This window comes from Artemia sp. Qi Xiang Cuo, chromosome 11, assembly GCF_049724085.1.
Source record: "Artemia sp. Qi Xiang Cuo chromosome 11, ASM4972408v1, whole genome shotgun sequence".
NCBI classification, from domain to species: domain Eukaryota; kingdom Metazoa; phylum Arthropoda; class Branchiopoda; order Anostraca; family Artemiidae; genus Artemia; species Artemia sp. Qi Xiang Cuo.
In genome coordinates this window covers 8,408,375-8,420,954 of record NC_142804.1, presented here as the reverse complement: position 1 = coordinate 8,420,954, position 12,580 = coordinate 8,408,375, and the positions used below count along the sequence as shown (strand labels likewise).

The window sequence follows — 12,580 nt, the reverse complement described above, 5'->3', positions numbered from 1 at the left end:
AGTCGAACTGACATTTTTTTAGGGGGTTCACACTCCCTACCCGCTCCAGCTGATACGGCCTTGTGCCTATCCCCTCCCTCTGAAAAAAATTCGTCGATACGGCCTTGGTGATGACCCAGAGACTGTTTTACCAAAAGACTGTTATGACTACTAAGTCGGAGCCTTCACGTTTTTGAAGCCTTTCATGAACTCCTTATGCAATTGAATTATACATGGACTTTGGATACGAGCTATGATGATGAGTTTGTATTTATTGTTTTGCTTTTAATTTTGCCTTATTGATTTTAGTTTTGGAGACTTTGTTATGTACATTGGTAGACTACAAAAATTGACACTTTTGGTTCTCCAATAAGGAAATGTGTTCAGAGTTATCCCAAAAAGGTAGATATGAGGCAATAATCTCTCAAGTATGTTTACTCGCTACATTTAAATTCTTCAGATTGATCAATTTCGTGTATTTGCGTTGATATGCATTGTTTAAGTATCAAAAACTGGTGAAATTTTGAATTGTAGTTTTAAAACCAAATGTTGCTGTATTTTAATAAATTTTAAATAAAGTGTGAATCAAACTTTGGTTTGAATCAAATCAAGTGTGAATCAAATCAAACTTTATAATTTAGAAACACTGCGGCATCGATGCGACTTGGAAAGTTACAAGCTCAGTTTGAACCAGTAATGTCAAAGGATCAATCAATAAATTTATTCATACTAAATGAGTATTTTTAACGCCCAGGTTGGTTGAAATAGGGATAGATGGTATCCTAGCCTAGGTAAATTTGGTGTAGGAAAAGAAAACAGTAATGGATATAGACTTTTGCAACTTTGTAGGTATAACAATCTAGTTATAACCACTATGGTGTTTGGTAATAAAATGGCTCATAATTTTATATGGCATTCACATGATGGTAATACAGCACACATTATTAATTAAGTTATAGTAAACCGAAGACTGGCAGGATCAATACAAGATACTAGGGTATATAGGAATGCTGTCATTGGTGATAAAAGTAAAAATCATCATCTAGTAGTGCCAAGGTTTAATTTAAAACTGAAATATCGGAAGGATAACTACCTCCCGGGTAGTTATGATGTTGGTAGACTTCAGGATGGGAACTTGAGAGAAACTTTCCAGGATCAGTTTAACACTGTACTTGAGAGTTTAAAATTTGACAATGTGGAAGATGATTGGAATAATTTTACAAAAATAATATGTGAAGTTGCTGAAGGTGTAGTAGGGAAGAAAGCTAGAACTGCAGCTAAGAATATTAGTGAAAAAGCTTTATGTTTAATAGAAAGGAGAAAGGACTTGTACAAGAATTATCTGAGTGATAGATCGTATGAAAACAAAAGAAATGTAAAAAAGTGGAGAAAGCATTAAAATATGAACTAAGGAGGTTTGAAGTGGAGGCCATGGATAAAACTGCCGAGGATCTGGAAGATGCAGCTAGACGGCATAATAGTAATATATTGTACTGGCACGTTAACAAATTGAGAGGGAGTAGTCAATCCGGACTTGTCCCAGTTAAAGATAGGAATGGGGTCGCAATTAGCGATAAGGAAAAAACCAAAAAGAGATGGGCCGAACATTTTGAGAACTTGCTTAACCGAGATAGAGTAGCAGGAAAAAATATAGAGGAAAATTAAAAAGTTTGTGATACTTTGGATGTGAAGGAAGATTTGTTTTGTGAGGAGGAATTAGCAACAGTACTAAAAGGATTAAAGAATAATAAGGCTCCAGGTGCTGATAGGGTGGTAAATGAGTTTCTTAAATATGGTGGCACTGAGGTCAGAAATAAGTTATTGAAGATTATGAATATGATTTTTGAAAAAGGGGAAGTACCTAACGATTTTAGGGAAACCTTAATTAAGCCACTTTATAAGAAAGGTGATAAGAGTGAGTGTGGTAATTATCGAGGCATTAGTCTGGTCTCTTTAGGTAGTAAATTACTTAGTAATTTAAAACTTTTTAGACTGAGAAATGTGATAGACAAAGTTTTAAAAGATGAACAATACAGTTTCAGAAAAGGTATAGGATGTGGCAACCAAACTTTTACTTTTAGGTTAATTAGTGAGAAGTGCCTGAGTTATCAAACACCTTTGGTCTTCACTTTTATAGATTATAAGCAAGCGTGTGATTTTGCTGATAGAAGAGCTTTAGTGGAGGTCTTATCCTTGTATGGTATACCAGACAAATACACTGAAGTGATTAGTGCTATGTGCGAGAATAACACTGCTGCAGTTAAGGAAGGAAATGAGGTTGGCATCTGGTTTTGTATTAAATCAGGAGTTAAGCAGGGCTGTGTTCTATCCCCCTTTATATGGATTATTTTGATGGATTTTGTTTTAAGGAGCACAGGAAAGGCAATGGGAGACCACAGAATCAAATGGGGAGGAAAAAGTCTCCTGGACTTGGATAATGGTGATGATTTAAGCATCCTAGATGAAAGTGTGAGCAATATGAATCAAGTTTTAGAGGGTTTAAGAGTTTAGGGTGTTTGAATAGGTTTTAAAATTAACGTTGAGAAGACTAAGTCACTAAGGCTAGGAATAAGTAAAGATGAAAAGGTGACGTTGGGTAACGAAAATATTGATCAGGTTGGCAGCTTCACTTATCTTGGTAGTAATATTAGTAAAGATGGTGGAAGCAGTGAAGATGTTAAAAAGTAGAATAGCCAGGGCTTAAGGTGATTGTTAACAGTTAAAAAAAGTTTGGAAGAATAGAAATATAAGTTTGCAAACCAAGATTAGAATATTAAAAGCTACAGCGATGACAGTGGTCAAATATGGCTCTGAAGCATGGACGCACCAAAAAGCGGATGAAAATTTGCTAGATGTTTTCCAGAGAAATTGTTTAAGGATTGTTCTGGGTACCCAGCTGACTGACCGTATTTCAAACAATAGGCTATACGAAAAATGTGGTTCAATACCACACTCTAGGGCTATAATGAAATAAAGGTTGAGGTGGTTAGGGCACGTTGTGCGGATGAAGGATGACAGATTGCCGAAGATTGTTCTTTTCGGCCAGCCATCTAGGGCTAAACGGAAAGCAGGTTGCCCCCGTCTGGGGTGGGAGGACGTCATAAAGAAAGATTTAATGGAAATGGAAACTTCGTGGGCGGGTGTAAAAAGGGAGGCTCTGAATAGATTGGGGTGGAGGAGGATCGTGCGTAGCTGTGTTGGCCTCAGGCTGCTTGGTGCTGCGGTGAGTTATTAGTAGTAGTAGTAGTAGTAAATGAGTATTTTACAATCCATGCTAATGTTTGTTTGGACCAAGAAAACTAGCTTGCTTAAGGCCAAACAGTACAACGACGATCCTTAAACACAATGAAAGTAAACCACAAATTGAATAAACTATGTACTAAATTACCCAATAGCCTCTCCCGTCTAAAAAAAAAAACAAAGACACAAAGAATATACATCAAATACTGTGAAAGATGCTATTAAAAGAAAAATGTCTGTTAAAAGGAAAACGGAACAAAGAAATAAAAATCTAACAAAGCAAAGGCACACAGAGAAGACCTGCTCAACATCAAAGAAAAAGTTTTACTTTTTCTTGAAAGTAAACCACAAATCGAATAAACTATATTCTAAATTACCCAATAGCCTCTCCCGTCCCAAAAAAGGAAAAAAAACGAAAACACAGAGAATATACATCAAATACTTTGAAAGATGCTATTAAAAGAAAAATTTCTGTTAAAAGAAAAGCGAAACAAAGAAATAAAAATCTAATAAAGCGAAGGCACACAGAGAAGACCTGCTCAACGTTAAAGAAAAAGTTTTACTTTTTCTTGAAAGTAAACCACAAATTCAATAAACTATATTCTAAATTACCTAATAGCCTCTCCCTTCCCAAAAAAGCAAAAAAAAAAGACAAAAAGAATATACATAAAATACTTTGAAAGATGCTATTAAAAGAAAAATTTCTGTTAAAAGAAAAACGGAACAAAGAAATAAAAATCTAATAAAGCGAAGGCACACAGAGAAGACCTGCTCAACATTAAAGAAAAAGTTTTACAATTTCTTGAAAGTAAACCACAAATTCAATAAACTATATTCTAAATTACCTAATAGCCTCTTCCTTCCAAAAAAAGCAAAAAAAAAGACAAAAAGAATATACATCAAATACTTTGAAAGATGCTATTAAAATAAAAATTTATGTTAAAAGAAAAACGGAACAAAGAAATAAAAATCTAATAAAGCGAAGGCACACAGAGAAGACCTGATCAACATTAAAGAAAAAATTTTCCTTTTTCTTGAAAGTAAACCACAAATTCAATAAACTATATTCTAAATTACCTAATAGCCTCTCCCTTCCCAAAAAAGCAAAAAAAAAAGACAAAAAGAATATACATCAAATACTTTGAAAGATGCAATTAAAAGAAAAATTTCTGTTAAAATAAAAACAGAACAAAGAAATAAAAATCTAATAAAGCGAAGGTACACAGAGAAGACCTGCTCAACATTAAAGAAAAAATTTTCCTTTTTCTTGAAAGTAAACCACAAATTCAATAAACTATATTCTAAATTACCTAATAGCCTCTTCCTTCCCAAAAAAGCAAAAAAAAAGACAAAAAGAATATACATCAAATACTTTGAAAGATGCTATTAAAAGAAAAATTTATGTTAAAAGAAAAACGGAACAAAGAAATAAAAATCTAATAAAGCGAAGGCACACAGAGAAGACCTGCTCAACATTAAAGAAAAAGTTTTACAATTTCTTGAAAGTAAACCACAAATTAAATAAACTATATTCTAAATTACCTAATAGCCTCTCCCTTCCCAAAAAAGCAAAAAAAAAAGACAAAAAGAATATACATCAAGAACTTTGAAAGATGCTATTAAAATAAAAATTTCTGTTAAAAGAAAAACAGAACAAAGAAATAAAAATATAATAAAGCGAAGGTACACAGAGAATACCTGCTCAAAGTTAAAGAAAAAGTTTTACTTTTTATTGAAAGTAAACCACAAATTCAATAAACTATATTCTAAATTACCCAATAGCCTCTTCCTTCCCAAAAACGCAAAAAAAAAAGACAAAAAGAATATACATCAAATACTTTTAAAGATGCTATTAGAATAAAAATTTCTGTTAAAAGAAAAACGGAACAAAGAAATAAAAATCTAAGAAAGCGAAGGCACACAGAGAAGACCTGCTCAACATTAAAGAAAAAGTTTTACAATATCTTGAAAGTAAACCACAAATTCAATAAACTATATTCTAAATTACCTAATAGCCTCTCCCTTCCCAAAAAAGCAAAAAAAAAAGACAAAAATAATATACATCAAATACTTTGAAATATGCTATTAAAAGAAAAATTTCTGTTAAAAGAAAAACGGAACAAAGAAATAAAAATCTAATAAAGCGAAGGCACGCAGAGAAGACCTGCTCAACGTTAAAGAAAAAGTTTTACTTTTTCTTGAAAGTAAACCACAAATTCAATAAAATATATTCTAAATTACCTAATACCCACACCCTTCCCAAAAAAGCAAAAAAAAAAGACAAAAAGAATATACATCAAATACTTTGAAAGATGCTATTAAAAGAAAAATTTCTGTTAAAATAAAAACAAAACAAAGAAATAAAAATCTAATAAAGCGAAGGCACACAGAGAAGACCTGCTCAACATTAAAGAAAAAATTTTACTTTTTCTTGAAAGTAAACCACAAATTCAATAAACTATATTCTAAATTACCTAATAGCCTCTCCCCTCCCAAAAAAGCAAAAAAAAGACAAATAGAATATACATCAAATACTTTGAAAGATGCTATTAAAAGAAAAATTTCTGCTAAAAGAAAAACGGAACAAAGAAATAAAAATCTAATAAAGCGAAGGCACACAGAGAAGACCTGCTCACCATTAAAGAAAAAGTTTTACTTTTTCTTGAAAGTAAGCCAGAAAGCAGGTTGTCCCCGTCTGGGGTGGGAGGACGTCATAAAGAAAGATTTAATGGAAATGGAAACTTCGTGGGCGGGTGTAAAAAGGGAGGCTCTGAATAGATTGGGGTAGAGGAGGATCGTGCGTAGCTGTGTTGGCCTCAGGCTGCTTGGTGCTGCGGTGAGTTATTAGTAGTAGTAGTAGTAGTAAATGAGTATTTTACAATCCATGCTAATGTTTGTTTGGACCAAGAAAACTAGCTTGCTTAAGGCCAAACAGTACAACGACGATCCTTAAACACAATGAAAGTAAACCACAAATTGAATAAACTATGTACTAAATTACACAATAGCCTCTCCCGTCTAAAAAAAAAAACAAAGACACAAAGAATATACATCAAATACTGTGAAAGATGCTATTAAAAGAAAAATTTCTGTTAAAAGGAAAACGGAACAAAGAAATAAAAATCTAACAAAGCGAAGGCACACAGAGAAGACCTGCTAAACATAAAAGAAAAATTTTTAATTTTTCTTGAAAGTAAACCACAAATCGAATAAACTATATTCTAAATTACCCAATAGCCTCTCCCGTCCCAAAAAAGTAAAAAAAAACGAAAACACAGAGAATATACATCAAATACTTTGAAAGATGCTATTAAAAGAAAAATTTATGTTAAAAGAAAAGCGAAACAAAGAAATAAAAATCTAATAAAGCGAAGGCACACAGAGAAGACCTGCTCAACGTTAAAGAAAAAATTTTACTTTTTCTTGAAAGTAAACCACAAATTCAATAAAGTATATTCTAAATTACATAATAGCCTCTCCCTACCCAAAAAAGCAAAAAAAAAAGACAAAAAGAATATACATCAAATACTTTTAAAGATGCTATTAAAAGAAAAATTTCTGTTAAAAGAAAAATCTAATAAAGCGAAGGCACACAGAGAAGACCTGCTCAACATTAAAGAAAAAGTTTTACAATTTCTTGAAAGTAAACCACAAATTCAATAAAGTATATTCTAAATTACCCAATAGCCTCGCCCTAACAAAAAAAGCAAAAAAAAAAGACAAAAAGAATATAAATCAAAAAATTTGAAAGATTCTATTAGAAGAAAAACTTATGTTAAAAGAAAAGAGGAACAAAGAACTAAAAATCTAAGAAAGCGAAGGAACACAGAGAAGACCTGCTCAACATTAAAGAAAAATTTTTACAATTTCTTGAAAGTAAACCACAAATTAAATAAACTATATTCTAAATTACCTAATAGCCTCTCCCGTCCCAAAAAAGGAAAAAAAACGAAAACACAGAGAATATACATCAAATACTTTGAAAGATGCTATTAAAAGAAAAATTTCTGTTAAAAGGAAAACGGAACAAAGAAATAAAAATCTAACAAAGCAAAGGCACACAGAGAAGACCTGCTCAACATCAAAGAAAAAGTTTTACTTTTTCTTGAAAGTAAACCACAAATCGAATAAACTATATTCTAAATTACCCAATAGCCTCTCCCGTCCCAAAAAAGGAAAAAAAACGAAAACACAGAGAATATACATCAAATACTTTGAAAGATGCTATTAAAAGAAAAATTTCTGTTAAAAGGAAAACGGAACAAAGAAATAAAAATCTAACAAAGCTAAGGCACACAGAGAAGACCTGCTCAACATCAAAGAAAAAGTTTTACTTTTTCTTGAAAGTAAACCACAAATAGAATAAACTATATTCTAAATTACCCAATAGCCTCTCCCGTCCCAAAAAAGGAAAAAAACGAAAACACAGAGAATATACATCAAATACTTTGAAAGATGCTATTAAAAGAAAAATTTCTGTTAAAAGATAAGCGAAACAAAGAAATAAAAATCTAATAAAGCGAAGGCACACAGAGAAGACCTGCTCAACATTAAAGAAAAAGTTTTACAATTTCTTGAAAGTAAACCACAAATTCAATAAACTATATTCTAAATTACCCAATAGCCTCTCCCGTCCCAAAAAAGGAAAAAAAAACGAAAACACAGAGAATATACATCAAATACTTTGAAAGATGCTATTAAAAGAAAAATTTATGTTAAAAGAGAAGCGAAACAAAGAAATAAAAATCTAATAAAGCGAAGGCACACAGATAAGACCTGCTCAACGTTAAATAAAAAATTTTAATTTATCTTGAAAGTAAACCACAAATTCAATAAAGTATATTCTAAATTACCCAATAGCCTCTCCCTTCCCAAAAAAGCAAAAAAAAAAGACAAAAAGAATATACAGCAAATACTTTTAAAGATGCTATTAAAAGAAAAATTTCTGTTAAAAGAAAAACGTAACAAAGAAATAAAAATCTAATAAAGCGAAGGCACACAGAGAAGACCTGCTCAACATTAAAGAAAAAGTTTTACAATTTCTTGAAAGTAAACCACAAATTCAATAAACTATATTGTAAATTACCCAATAGCCTCTCCCGTCCCAAAAAAGGAAAAAAAAACGAAAACACAGAGAATATACATCAAATACTTTGAAAGATGCTATTAAAAGAAAAATTTCTGTTAAAAGAAAAGCGAAACAAAGAAATAAAATCTAATAAAGCAAAGGCACACAGAGAAGACCTGCTCAACTTTAAATAAAAATTTTTACTTTTTCTTGAAAGTAAACCACAACTTCAATAATGTATATTCTAAATTACCTAATAGCCTCTCCCTTCCCAAAAAAGCAAAAAAAAAAGACAAAAAGAATATACATCAAATACTTTTAAAGATGCTATTAAAAGAAAAATTTCTTTTAAAACAAAAGCGAAACAAAGAAATAAAAATCTAATAAAGCGAAGGCACACAGAGAAGACCTGCTCAACGTTAAAGAAAAAGTTTTACTTTATCTTGAAAGTAAACCACAAATTCAATAAACTATATTCTAAATTACCTAATAGCCTCTCCCTTCCCAAAAAAGCAAAAAAAAAAGACAAAAATAATATACATCAAATACTTTGAAAGATGCTATTAAAAGAAAAATTTCTGTTAAAAGAAAAACGAAACAAAGAAATAAAAATCTAATAAAGCGAAGGCACACAGAGAAGACCTGCTCAACGTTAAATAAAAATTTTACTTTTTCTTGAAAGTAAACCACAAATTCAATAAACTATATTCTAAATTACCTAAGAGCCTCTCCCTTCCCAAAAAAGCAAAAAAAAAAGACAAAAATAATATACATCAAATACTTTTAAAGATGATATTAAAAGAAAAATTTATGTTAAAAGATAAGCTAAACAAATAAATAAAAATATAATAAAGCGAAGGCACACAGAGAAGACCTGCTCAACGTTAAAGAAAAATTTTACTTTTTCTTGAAAGTAAACCACAAATTCAATAAACTATATTCTAAATTACCCAATAGCCTCTCCCTTCCCAAAAAAGCAAAAAAAAAAGACAAAAATAATATACATCAAAAAATTTTAAATATGCTATTAAAAGAAAAATTTATGTTAAAAGAAAAGCGAAAAAAAGAAATAAAAATCTAATAAAGCGAAGGCACACAGAGAAGACCTGCTCAACGTTAAAGAAAAATTTTACTTTTTCTTGAAAGTAAACCACAAATTCAATAAACTATATTCTAAATTACCCAATAGCCTCTCCCTTCCCAAAAAAGCAAAAAAAAAGACAAAAAGAATATACATCAAATACTTTGAAAGATGCTATTAAAAGAAAAACTTCTGTTAAAAGAAAAACGGAACAAAGAAATAAAAATCTAATAAAGCGAAGGCACACAGAGAAGACCTGCTCAACATTAAAGAAAAAGTTTTACTTTTTCTTGAAAGTAAACCACAAATCGAATAAACTATATTCTAAATTACCCAATAGCCTCTCCCGTCCCAAAAAAGGAAAAAAACGAAAACACAGAGAATATACATCAAATACTTTGAAAGATGCTATTAAAAGAAAAATTTCTGTTAAAAGAAAAGCGAAACAAAGAAATAAAAATCTAATAAAGCGAAGGCACACAGAGAAGACCTGCTCACCATTAAAGAAAAAGTTTTACTTTTTCTTGAAAGTAAGCCACAAATTCATTAAATTATATTCTAAATTTCCTAATAGCCTCTCCCTTCCCAAAAAAGCAAAAAAAAAAAGACAAAAAGAATATACATCAAATACTTTTTGAAAGATGCTATTAAAAGAAAAATTTCTGTTAAAAGAAAAACGGAACAAAGAAATAAAAATCTAATAAAGCGAAGGCACACAGAGAAGACCTGCTCAAGATTAAAGAAAAAGTTTCACTTTTTCTTGAAAGTAAACCACAAATTCAATAAACTATATTCTAAATTACCTAATAGCCTCTCCCTTCCCAAAAAAGCAAAAAAAAAAAAAGACAAAAAGAATATACATCAAATACTTTGAAAGATGCTATTAAAAGAAAAATTTCTGTTAAAAGAAAAACGGAACAAAGAAATAAAAATCTAATAAAGCGAAGGCACACAGAGAAGACCTGCTCAACATTAAAGAAAAAGTTTTACTTTTTCTTGAAAGTAAACCACAAATCGAATAAACTATATTCTAAATTACCCAATAGCCTCTCCCGTCCCAAAAAAAGGAAAAAAAACGAAGACACAGAGAATATACATCAAATACTTTGAAAGATGCTATTAAAAGAAAAATTTCTGTTAAAAAAAAAATGGAACAAAGAAATAAAAATCTAATAAAGCGAAGGCGCACAGAGAATACCTGCTCAACACTAAAGAAAAAGTTTTACTTTTTCTTGAAAGTAAACCACAAATCGAATAAACTATATTCTAAATTACCCAATAGCCTCTCTCGTCCCCAAAAAAGCAAAAAAAAAAACAACAAAGACACAAAGAATATACATCAAATACTGCGAAAGATGCTATTAAAAGAAAAATTTCTGTTAAAAGAAAAACTGAAGAAAGAAATAAAAATCTAATAAAGCGAAGGCACACAGAGAAGACCTGCTCAACATTAAAGAAAAAGTTTTACTTTTACCTATTTGAGTCGTAGTCTGGTTTTTAGCTCTGTCACTATGTTGATTATGGGGCAAATTAAGTGGTTGTATGGTTTTAAAAATATCAAATTTTAGTTTCTAACACGAAATAATCATACAAACTGAGAGATTAACAATTTCTAGAGATGTGTTTTATCAAAAAATTGTGTAATAAAACGGTGACGAACGTCATTACATATCAGTGAGTTTTTTTTTCAATTATCTACACGTGATATAAATGTTCGTAATGGCGCATTGTCAACATGTCACTCAAATCTGACATTTAACGATCTTTCGTATTATGTGTGTGTTTTTACGAACTGTCGGATATTCCGCAAAACTTAGGCCTCTATTTGAACAAGAAAAATAACATTGAGCCATAACATGTCAATTTTTGAAATTCTTCAGATGCCAGAGGTAAATGTTCAGTTTCAATTTTTGTAATGGGTCAATGTCAATCTGTCACTCAAATCTGACACTTAACAATCTATCGTGTTAAATATGTATTTTTCAAATTGTCAGATATTCCGAAAAACCATAGAATTTATAAAAATTGAATTCTTTAATGTCGATTTTTTTTTTTTTTTTTTAATTTATATGCTAGGTGTAAGAAGAAAAGAAAGAAAACTTGTCGGGAATTGGGACTCAAATCACCTAGCGCACCAATACCCCAACACACCAATTTCTTTCATTAGGGCATTTGTAAGCTGTATCATTAGTGGATATATGTATATGGTGTTTTGAACTGTTTGAAATTTCTTTTGAAGTAAGTTTAAAGATGGTGGATGCGTTTTGAGACCATTGTTAAGGAAGTTTGATACTATAAAGGTCATTTTGCGAGTCTCGATGTCGGCTGACAGGCTCAAATACAAAGGGCCATTAGCATATTTTCCCGATACCGCATGGAGCTTCTAAAGCAATTTTTTCAAAAATCGACAGGGGATCTTTAATGTGCCAAGTGTTCGAAAAGCTAACAAGAAGCTTGTTTAAAACAAAATCCATGCTTTCTAATAATGCAAGTTTCATTAAATCTGAATATCTCTTTTTCCGGCATAAAAAAAGGGAAGTTAAATGTTTTTTTTTAGATTTCCAGAAAAGTAGGTGTCAACAACTTTCTCCCTACTCAAAATATCTCCAGACAGTCTCCCCAAACATTCTGCAGAAAACTCCCTGAGGAAAAATGTCCGTATGTTTCCCGATAACAAATACCATCTGAAAGTAATAAACAAATTAGAAAACTTAAAAAGGCAGTTAAACTTCTACAATAGGGTTCTCTTTTTATTTTGTAATTAGGGAGGTAGGGAGTTACCTCAAAAGGTGCATTTTAATGCATAACATCCCAGCTGTCATTGAACCATCAGATTATTACAGAATTAGTTCTAAGGGAGAGAGGAGGGGAAAGTGGAGAGAGAAATTGATTTATAATCCCCAGGGCCGCAACCAGGATTTCTTTAGGGGGGAAAAGTATTTTTTTGGCGGGGGTATTTTTTTCGGGAGGGGAATACAAAAGAAACTTTTAAAAATGTATCAAAAATCTAAAATTGATATCTATCCCCTTATTATTTCTGGGAATATTTCTGGTCTACGCTGTTATTATGAAAGTAAATCCAAAGAGTAACATTAAAACCCAAATTGAGCAGAATTTACTCCATATAGGAGGGAGACTGCCAAAGCACGTACGCCAGAATCTGTTTGGGGGGGGGGGGGGGCAAATCCTTCAAATCCCATATTCAGTGAGAA

General features: G+C 31.2%; 1 protein-coding gene across 1 annotated transcript in view; it reads right to left on the bottom strand.

Annotated features, from left to right (window-relative positions):
- Nucleotides 1-10,936, bottom strand: part of dnc (phosphodiesterase dunce) — a 562,555-nt gene extending 551,619 nt beyond the window's left edge. The window contains exon 1 of the mRNA XM_089096264.1: nt 10,843-10,936. The gene's annotated coding sequence lies outside the window, so the exon portion shown is untranslated. The remainder of the gene's footprint in view (nt 1-10,842) is intronic.
- Nucleotides 10,937-12,580: the final 1,644 nt, after the last annotated feature.